Below are 11,188 nucleotides of genomic sequence, written 5' to 3' on the forward strand. Positions count from 1 at the left end.
CCTTATGTTTCACACGTACACACTTTACACTCGTATTCTATGGTAAACTCTGTTTTCAGATTTATAGCACTTTATGCATGAAGGAGTCCCACATCATGTCGCATGCGATTAGTCTCCCAACCCCCTCTCTCTCTCACTCACACACACACACACACACACACACACACACACACACACACACACACACACACACACACAAACACACACAAATTCAACAGCACAAACAAGTCTGCCATCTACTGGTTACATACGGTAGTGATAAACTGTTCGCATGGCCACATAAGAATAATAGCATTAATAACTGATTAGCGGTGTGTGTGTGTGTGTGTGTGTGTGTGTGTGTGTGTGTGTGTGTGTGTGTGTGTGTGTTTCAGGCAATAAAACCTCAGAACCACAGAAGAGTAAATACAGCCTGCTTCATTATTCCAGGACATCAGTGATCCAAAAGCTCTGTGGAAGTCAGGGTGTGTATATACAGAAAGCACAAGCACGGCCAAGTAGCAATGAAGAGAAATATGCACACTGGAATGCAATTAGCTGGCTTGTGTGATGCTGCACGTGTGAGTACATGTACGTGCAGCTACACCGTAACACCACTCCTCCTTTATCCAGCTTCCTGTCCTCTTACTCCCCCGACTCAACTCACTTCTTCTCCACCTTCATTGTAATATGATAATAGTAATATGAAGGTGGAGAAGAAGTGAGTTGAGTCGTGAGAAGTGAGTTGAGACTTGCTGGCCATCAGGGTCAGCAAGGCCTTCTCTACTCGTCTAATATCTAATAATTCAATTTAATGGACATTGGACATTGTGTCTCAAAGCATAAGAGGATAAGATAAGACAATATTATATAAAAAATGTGTAAGTTATAAAAGCTATAAAAGAATATTGCCTATAAGTTCGTTCCTTATAAATGTTAATCCCTGTTTAACAAAGCCGGTGGCGACTGCGGCAAGGAAAATACACGTTAAAATTACAGCTGTCACATCACGTGTTGCCAAAATATGCCTTCAGAAGCAGCAGTGCGGACGAACGAGAATGAATCTGTTACTTTAAACAAACAGATTGCGAGTCCCTGGGGCCGTCTAGCAGGCTTTCAATCACGTCTACATTTTCACATCCTTTGGTTGAACGGTGCTAGTCAGAGCTCGCAACCCAAATCTGTAGCAAACTGCACGAGCTCACATGTATTGTTATGGATCTGATGACACAACGGTTGACAGAGGAGAAGAAATCGATTTGGTCGCAGATACACTTACGAGCACATTCACCAGATGGACATCGTGAGGAAAATAGTTCGGCCAAAATAGTTCAAGACTAAGTTCTAGTTATACTTTTGTGGGTTTTGCCTGCACATTTTGCCTCAACTCAAATTTCAAATCCCCCGAAAAACTATAAAAATGCAGGGGAAACCCAAGGTGACGCGATGAGATGAATATCGATGCTTCTGCTAGAAATGATGTACGTGGGAGGTGCAGTTGTGGCTACAGTGAAAGGAGACTTTTTACTGTATTAGATTCCTGTGTGTAATGCAGCGTTTCGATACCCGTGATGTCAAAAATCTATGTATACTGTGAAAAGTATGGAAACACCTAGCTTTTGGTTTTTGAGAGACACATGCATGTTCCTTTGGTTTCTATACAACAAACTAGCTAATGCAATGATTTACTTGACCAAACAAATATATAAACGTTACACGTTATTATCATTGAAAAACCCTGTTGATGATTTGTTGATGTAAATGGTACGTTTGTTGTGTAAAATGCTCCTCAGGTGCTCCATGAATATCTGCTTTACATGGGTTGGAGTGGAAAATCTCCTGCTCATACCCATGTAAAGCTCTAACCTCAACCCTGTTGGGGTGAACGTGACTGTTGACTGCACCCCAGGCCTCCTCACCTCACCTACATCAGTACCTGCCTTTACTAGGCTGAATGAAATCTCACACAAATCTCTACAGAATCTAGTGGAACATCTTCCCAGTAGAGTGGAGAGCATAATAACAGTAAAATGGGACTAAATGTCGAATGTTTAGAAAGCACAAGCCAATCAGGTGTCCCACAAACGTTCAACCATATAGAGTGTAATTTAGTTTATACCACAGTTTGGATTGTGATTGGCTGGAAGTGTAGGTGTGAATTCAGAAAATTAAACATACTGCTAGTTTGTGTTCATGGAGAAATCTTTGTGTGGTGAAACTATATGGTGAATATGATGATTCTGACAACGTGGTGGAGGTACAAGATGAATTTGACGAACTGGAGAAGGTCGCATTTTAAGCACTCTATCCAGAGCGGCTTTGTTCAGCACCGGACCTCTTCACTGACCTCTGTCTTTCCACAGCCTGCATGTTATCAAGTCCTCACACATACACAAACACAAACACAACCCCTATTGAAACAATGGGACTCGTTGGCGTAGGCCAGTGTTTTCTAATCATCACCACGGAGTCCCCTTACAGCACACGGCTGTGTTTACCCTGCTCTAACACTCCGACTCATCCGCTCATCAACAGGTCCTTCATGAGGCTCAAATATACACTAGGGTATACTGTGTGTGTGTGTGTGTGTGTGTGTGTGTGTGTGTGTGTGTGTGTGTGTGTGTGTGAGATGCTTCTTTCTATTATGGAAACATCAAGTACACACACACTTTTGTTGTTGACACACGCACCATTCGCACCACTCACTTTACCACTGTGTGTGTGTGTGTGTGTGTGTGTGTGTGTATGTAAGTGAGTGTGTCAATGTGTGAGACACAGTGCAAAACAAAAACAACCAGACCGAAAGCTATACTCCAGATTAAAACTTGCTTTTACACTGTAACCATAGTAACACACACAATAGTCATTTCAAACATTCACAGGAAATGTTCTCTGGTAAACAACATTATAGCCCATTTTTTGTAATCTACTTGCACTTTCCTTGGTTTTGTTTAGCATTTTGTGTTGTTGTGTTGTCATGTTCCTATCATCTCCAGTGTTTCACTCCATCCTTCATCGAGAACCCTCCCCAGAGTTCACAGTAACGCTGGCCTTGGGAATCCCCCTGAGAGAAATAGACGGGGGTTAAGTCAACAGCGCTGCATTAAATATAATGAAACTCCATGGTCGCTACATGCCCACTGCCTCCGCAGGCTTCTTTGAGAGCACTGTGTGTGTAACATCACCAGCAGCTACGATCTCGATCTCGTTCGTCGCATAGGGGCCGTACAAAAGCGCTGATAAAGCATGCACAGGCTCAGAACGCTTCTGGTACAACGAGAAACTGGAACCAAAATATTGGTTCCCACACGGAAATTGTGTGGTATGGGGGGTGTGGTGGGTTGTGGTGGGGTATATTATAATATATATATTGGGGCTGTCAAAATTAACACGTTAACGCAAATTTATTTTAACAGCATTAATTTTTTAAACGCACGATTAATGCAGCATGCATTTCTGTTTAAACATTTTTGTTAAAAATATCAATAAAAGGAAGCGAAATTTAACGCTTCAACGCAACACGTTTATTCTCCACGTCCTTTCTTGACTCAGATATAAAACAAATTCCACCGAAAGTAACTTTTAATCACTATACATTTGTTTTACTGATGCGCCAAGTCTCAAATCGGCACCAAAATCCCCCATGACGCGCACATCCGGCAATTAAAACCGTCCGTGTGGAAACATAGCAAAAGTTCCGTTTGGTGTCCTGAAGATTTGCGTAATTTGAAACTACTTCAAAACATTTACAAGAATTTTTTGTCTTCATGCTCTATGTTGAGTTTAACTAATAATAAACATACGTTTGCATAAAGCATAATCATATGTTAATTAGAATACTGAAAAGTATTCATTTTAAGGTACATTTAGAGCAGATAAAATGTGCGATTACATTGCGATTAATCACGAGTTAACTCATGACAATTGTGCGATTAATCGTGAATAAATATTTGATTTATTCACGATTAATAAATATTTTAATTGATTGACAGCGATAAATATACATTAACACATAATAATTAGATAATATAATACAATAATATATATTAGGACACTCAATTTATATTTATTCATGATTAATCGCTTGATTTAATGGTCATGAGTTAATCGCAACTTAATCACATGTATTTATTTGACCATTTTCTATTTTTTTTCCAAGTCCATATGTAGTTTTTTTTTCTATTCGAGTGACTTCATATTATTCCGATTTTTCCACACGGATCCACTTTCCATCCTTTTCCGATGCACGTTTCAAGATCTACTTTCAGTCCTGTTGCTCGTCATGTTTTATTTCCTTCTAAGTTTCCCGCCTGGTTGTTTTTCAGTGTTTCAAGTGGTGACACCGAGCTTATCTTTCCACCTCCCGCGCTCCTCACGCACACACAGCCGACTCCATGGCAAAAACTCGGTGACCTTTTAGAGGAAAACAGCCGAATAAGACTTCCTCTGCTGCCAGAATGTCAACCGACATCTTGTGATTTTTTTTTTTTTGCACTTTCGTTTTCAGTTGTTTTCGTGGGCGCTTTTGGCAGGCTGTGATGACCTTCGCATCTGTAAGCGAAGTGTGTTGGATTGTGAAAAACGAGTGGGTCTTTTTCGAGAACTGGGACTCCTGATTTTTCCAGTCAGATGTGTTTTTTCCCCAAACTTGAAGGCACACAATTGTACAAGACGTCTTTGGATGCTGTAGCATAAACCTTTCCCTTCACTTGGGAGAACGAGGAGACCCAAACATGTTCCAGCATGACACTAAGTGCACAAATACATCTCCATGAAAATCAAAATGGGTTAAGGAAGATCTTCTTAACCCATTTTGAACGCCAACTGCACCCCAGGCCTCCTTAACTCATCTTCATCAGTACCTGATTTTACTAACAGCCTTGTGGCTGAATAAGCACCAATCTCCAAAGAAATGGGCACAGATGTGAGGAAGAATTCTTCTTCTTGACAATGCTGGTTGTTAAAGTGAATTTCAGTTCATTAGATGAAATATACATGTATTTATTTGCGAGTACGCTTAGCTAAATCGTTTGACTTTATTGAATGGAATCGAATTAGTTTGAAGCGACGATAATGAACACTGCTGTTCCTGCTCTCATGTCCCCTTTGGCTACATAAACACATGTAACACATCATGAGTCCATAAACACATCACACATCATCCGCAGGAAAGCGGAAGAGCTGAAACGTCTCAGTCAGAACATTTCTTCTGGCGACTTGTGGACGTTTTTTTTGCTTTTAAGCGCTAATCCCGTCGTCAGGACATTCTGTTAGTTTTCAAAAATCACATTCTTTTTTTTTTTTCGCAGGAACAGAACGCTTTCTACCTGTTTTTATTCCTGTGTGCTAGAACAGTCTCTTCTTCTGTGCTGTTTGACCCTGGTCACAATGTTCTCCAGTTGCCTCGACTCGATCTGCATAAAAATGTCAACTTCTGGCGCAATTTCTCTCAGGCCTGCCGAGAGACGGCACGTCATTTAATCATATTTAATATCCGTAAATTACTTTTAATTCACGAAGACATTTTCCACAGCAAATCTCTCCTACGCATGTCATGTGAAGGCTGTTGAGAAGAGCCTCAGAGACCCACCTAAACTGATGTAATAGTAGCTGAGGAGACCCAAGAGCTTCCAAACACTCACGCCAATGCATGGCTTTTTGGCAGAACCATAATTCCAGGTGCTTTACCTAAACCTGAACTCCACCTTCAGCTCTTCTGCTAGATTCAAGCCTCATAGGGCTTCATACACAGCATTTTATGAAGACCAGTTTACTGTCTTAATGATATTTCAGTTACAGATTAAGCAAGAAGCTCAAGTTGGTTTAGTGGCATGACAAAGCAGCAACAGTCAGGTGCTTGGGAGAGATCCATTAACCTCAACTTCTTCATGTTGGATAAAAGCATCAGTTGATTATGCAAAATAAAGTCAATGAAACGAGTTTTACATGTTTAAAGTTTTACATGACTCCCCCCCCCCTCTCTACCTGTCTTCTACCTGTACCTCAAACCGTACCGTGTATAAAGTGATTATTTGACTTATCATAACCTTCCTGTCAGGTCAAACCAGTCTGGCAATTCTCCTCTAATTTCTGTTATTAAGAAGGAGTTTCTGTCCAACTGCTGCTCACTGTACGTCTGCAATAAGTGACTCAGTAGAACTAGATGTTCTTTTGCTGGTCTGTGTGCAGGAAGTTACAGCTCTACCTCTGCCATGTTAATCTGTATTCTATGTGACTATCAGAACATGCCTTCCATAGTGTTATTATACGTCATATTCATGTAGCATAGAAAATAATCGCTCACTAATTATTGGTCACTTTCTAAATAATAAAAGTATAGTGCATCTATTGATAATTATTTATATAAATTAATATATGCAAATATCTTAAAAACTATGCATCATAATACAAATGCCGACTTGTATTTGATTTACACTTTTTTTTTAATCGATGCATCACAGTTACATGCGGATGCACCGAAGCATCGCTGAATCTTACCATCTCTACTATACAATATATATACTTTGGTTATAAACTGATGCAGAAGGGAACACTAGGTTTGGGGACATTGCTCTTATGAATGTTAGCTTTTTCTCCTTGTGCTTAATTCCTGATAATTGATGCATCAGTTTTCAGCTCTGGATTTTCTCTCAGAAAGACGAATTCACGCTGTGGCGATTAAAGCCACAAGGAACTGGAGAAAGACCAAATAACAACCTGCCTTTACGCTGCCTCAGCAGGCCTTCTGGCCATTGAAACATCATCATCTTTCCTGCAATTAAGCTAATAGAAAGTCTGAGCATGCCGAATGATGGCTGTTTTGATTCCTGCACAGGTGTGAAGGTTAAAAAACAGTGCGGAAATAAGGTGCGGTAGATTTATGCATTCTTGGGTTCTTCCCTCAGGCCAGGCGTGCAGGGACAGCAGAGACGGTTCTCCTCCGCTAATGTTGTGTGTGTCCACCGAAATAGCATGGGCATTAAATCACAAGGTGACGCCATGTCAAGATAACAGTAATTAAAAGACTTGCACATGGCCGTTTTCAAACTTGACCTGACAGTTAATGCCAGGTTATAAGCAAACAGGACACCGGTGGCTTCCACAGATAAACTGAACTCGAGGAAAATTCACCTCTCAGCAACTTTCTATCTGTACGTTTATGGACGTGTTGCTTTGTTTTCACCTTGTGCTTGTACATGGTATGTGTACTTCCTCCACCACTGGTTGTAGACAAAGTAAGCAAATCATTTTGTTGAGATAAAGTAGATCCACTCGGTAAAATGTGACTCCAGTAACAGTAAAAATGTCCCTTTAAACTTTCACTTGAATAGAAGTACCAAAGTTTTTGCCTTCAAATGTACTTAAGTATCTTTCCCTCAGCACACTGATCTAATAATAGACAGATATTAATGAGTCAAAAACTGATTTCTATTACAATGATCATGAGCCCAAAACGTTCTTCATCATTTATTCCTTTCTAAATGTTCTGCTTGATGTTGAACTGATGCTGAACTGTATGTTGGTGATCAGTAGATACACCAAGCGCTGATCAGAACAAAACGGTGTTTGACCAGTTTAGTTTTTATCCTCATAAAAAAAAAGGAACGACAAAATGTAGGTCAGTAAAAAGTATGAAATTTGACTTTGAAATGTAGAAGAAAGTCAAAGTAAAAGTCTCCCTGAATAGAAATACTCCAGTAAAGTACGGATACTTGAAAAAGCTACTTAAGTACAGTAACCAATTACATTTACTTTGTTTCTGTCCACCATTGCCTACAATGCTAATGCTAATGCCACCAATGCCTTCACATTCATTCAGATCGCTTATTAGCCAAACCAAATCTTTGCTGTAATTCTTTCGCATTGCATTCTGGGCCATTTAGTTGTTTTTTTTTAAGTCTTCCACTCTCGACTACTCCTTTTTCTTTAATCATCTTCAAAACACAAGTTGTACCTGCCATATGGTTATTTCTTGCTAGTAATTTTTTTGTGAGCATTGCCCTTGAAATTGCTACATACATAAATGTAAGAATGGAATACATAATCCCAGCTGTTTTAAGAGTGTGTGTAAATATTCTAAGCTTTCAGTCCCTGGGTCTTCTGTCCACTCAAGGCCTGTTCCACTTTCCAGATGTTTCCTACTGTAACAGTACCTTTGGGTTGGGTTCAATTCAATATTAACACTATTTTAACCCTGGTGTAATTTGATTACAAAAAGAGAAAAATAAAAATAAATTAGCTCTTTGGGTCCAAAACAACCTTGCAGCTGTTAAACACGTAAAATAGGTCTTGGGTGCCCCCTTGTGGTGCTAATGAATACTGTAACCATCATGGAAGAAAAGGAAGAAAATGTTAGAAAGAAATGGAAGAAAATTGTTTAGGAGTGACGTCACTATTATTGATGTTCACCACCTTGTGTTATGCTGCAGGTCAAAGTGGCCCAATTTATAGTTAAAAAATAAAATCTAAAAATAAAAATGGTTAAAAGTATTTTTCGGTATAAAATTTCTTCTGCCTGACTCAATTAGTGTAATTAACATATAAAATAAAAATGGTTTATTTCATATATTTGCACCCTTCCATTCCATGTTTATATTTCATAGACTCTGTTCGGGTCTTTTTTTTTTCTTCTTCTATCGGCTTCTCCCTTTAGGGGGCGCCAACGCAGATCATTCGTCTCAATACCCCCCTGTCAACTACATCTGCCTCTTTCAACCCAACTACCTGCATGTCTTCCCTCACCACATCCATAAACCTCCTCCTTGATCTTCCTCTTTTCCTCCTTCCTGGTGGCTCCATTCTCAGCTGATATACCCCATGTCCCTCCTCTGCACATGTCCAAACCATCTCAATCTCACCTCCCTCACCTTGTCTCCAAAACGTCCTACATGCGCTGTCCCTCTAATAAACTCGTTTTTAATCCTGTCCATCGTCGTCACTCCCAACAAACATCTCAACATCTTCAGCGCTGCTACCTCCAGCTCCACCTCCTGTCTTTTACTCAATGCCTCTGTCTCTAAACCATACAACATCTCAGGTCTCACCACAGTCCTATAAACTTTCCCTTTCACTCTCACAGATACTCTTCCATCACAACCCACAACATAACATAACGCCTGATAATTACCTGACAATGGTATAATGATACGAAGTCTTACTGTCTGTTCAGGTTTCAGACACAGTCTTGGTGGTCAAGTCTTGGTAGAAATTATATTTGTTTAGTCAAACCTTTTGTCAGTAGATGAAGAAGCAGATCTGAAGGGATCATGGATATAGAGTGTTTTGGTGAACTGGGATATTTGGATTCTGTCATCCCCCCACTTTCACACGTTCACTCAGGTTTCGGTGTCTGTGATACCTTTGGTCTCTCGCTTTAGGTTCTGCTGCCATCGCTAGCTGCCCTTTTTACACCTTGATCACACTGCACACTGTCTGTAACTTTTATATAACAATAAGGATTCATAATAAGCAAACTTATAAAATATAAGTATTTCCTGAGACTTTTACTGTAACTTCACTACATTTCAAACTCAAATATTTTACTTTTTACTTAACTACATTTGCAAAATCAGTCGTTCTTATTTTATTAATAAGCGGATAAAACCAGGCCACCAATCGGGGTAAAGCGTGCACTCTGTTGAGCGCTCTTAAACTCTCAAACTCGTTTTGATTGGCAGTGGCGGATTTAGACAGAGGCGACATAGGCAGCTGCCCAGAGCGGTATCTCGTCTCTGAGAAGTTCCCTCAGTCATACACTCAGAAAGGAGAGCCAGAGGTTGGGTGACTTCATGTCAGTAAGGAGAGCTGAAACCAAATTAGAATTATGGATAACAAAAAAGCTCTAAACCCCTAAAGAAAACAGAGGAAAGAAGTAGGAGGCAAATGTGCAAAAGATAAAGATGTATGCAGCTCTATCACTCATCTCGCTATGAGGAGAGAAAAAGAGAGCAACACATTTTTTTTTTAACTGCATAACATTATAATTTATAATATGTAGTTTATCATAATGTGTGTAGCAACAAAACAATTACAGCCAAACAAGTCCGATTGGATTGTAGTTAAACAGAACTATTGATTCTGGTTACCTGTAATTGAAGTGATGTCAGAAATGTTTTTTGTGATTATACTGAATTGGTCCTACTGAGTTCACTAAACAGAATCTCCACTGCAGCTTAAAGGCTCATTTAAAAGATGTGTATTATAATTATATAGATGTTGTATGTATCTTATGGCTACAATTCGCCAAGAAGTTTTTTTGGTTCTCGGTTCTAAGAGAAATTGTGCACAATGACATGAATGAAATTGTGCAATAAATGCATTTAGGGTGATATTTATAGATGTATAAAGCTCTCAGATATGGACTGCTCTGAGAACACGTTTTACTCATCCAGTGACTGTAGCTGAAACAGAGACGAGCTGAAACTAATCAGTGTGGGAGACGTTGGGTCATGGTGTGGTTCACCCCAGGGGCGTCATATAAGCTAAAACCGCCATCAATGTTTGGTGTATCTACTTATCACCAGCATACAGTTCAGCGTCAGTTTAACATCAAGCAGAACATTCAGAGAGGAATAAATGAAGTAGTTGAAAAGGTTTTGGGTTCATGATAATTTTACATTTACATTTGCTGCATTTAGCAGACACCCGTGTCCAGAGCGACGTACGAAAATGCTTTGAGTCTCTAGAAATTAATAAATCTACACTGGTACGCAAGATTACAAACTTAATATAAATATAACTCCTGAATTCTACAAAGCAAACTTGAAAAGTGCTAATTTAAGTGTTTCATGAAGAAGTAGGTCTTCAACCATCGCTTAAAATAATTGTAATATAAATTAATCAGTGTTTGAGTCATTAATATCAATCTTTTAATAGATCAGTGTGCTGAGAGTCACATTCGAGTCTTTTCACATCATCTAAATGGATTAAGTGAAGAGTTTTGTGATAAAAATGATCATGGGAACATTATAGTTATAATAAATCATAGTGATTTGGATACTTAAGTACATTTGAAGGCAAATACTTTAACTTTTTGTTTAAAGTTAAAATATACACTGGATATTTAACTCGAGTGTATGGTTTGTGTACTTCATCCACCATTTATTCATACCAAATGTTTCAGTATACAATAAAAACAAACGCACAAACAAACATGGCGCCCCCCATGCCGAACCAACTTCCGCTTCCGGTGTGTCGCCGACGCACTTCC

The sequence above is a fragment of the Silurus aristotelis genome (assembly GCF_946808225.1).
Source record: "Silurus aristotelis genome assembly, chromosome: 10".
Lineage (NCBI taxonomy): Eukaryota > Metazoa > Chordata > Actinopteri > Siluriformes > Siluridae > Silurus > Silurus aristotelis.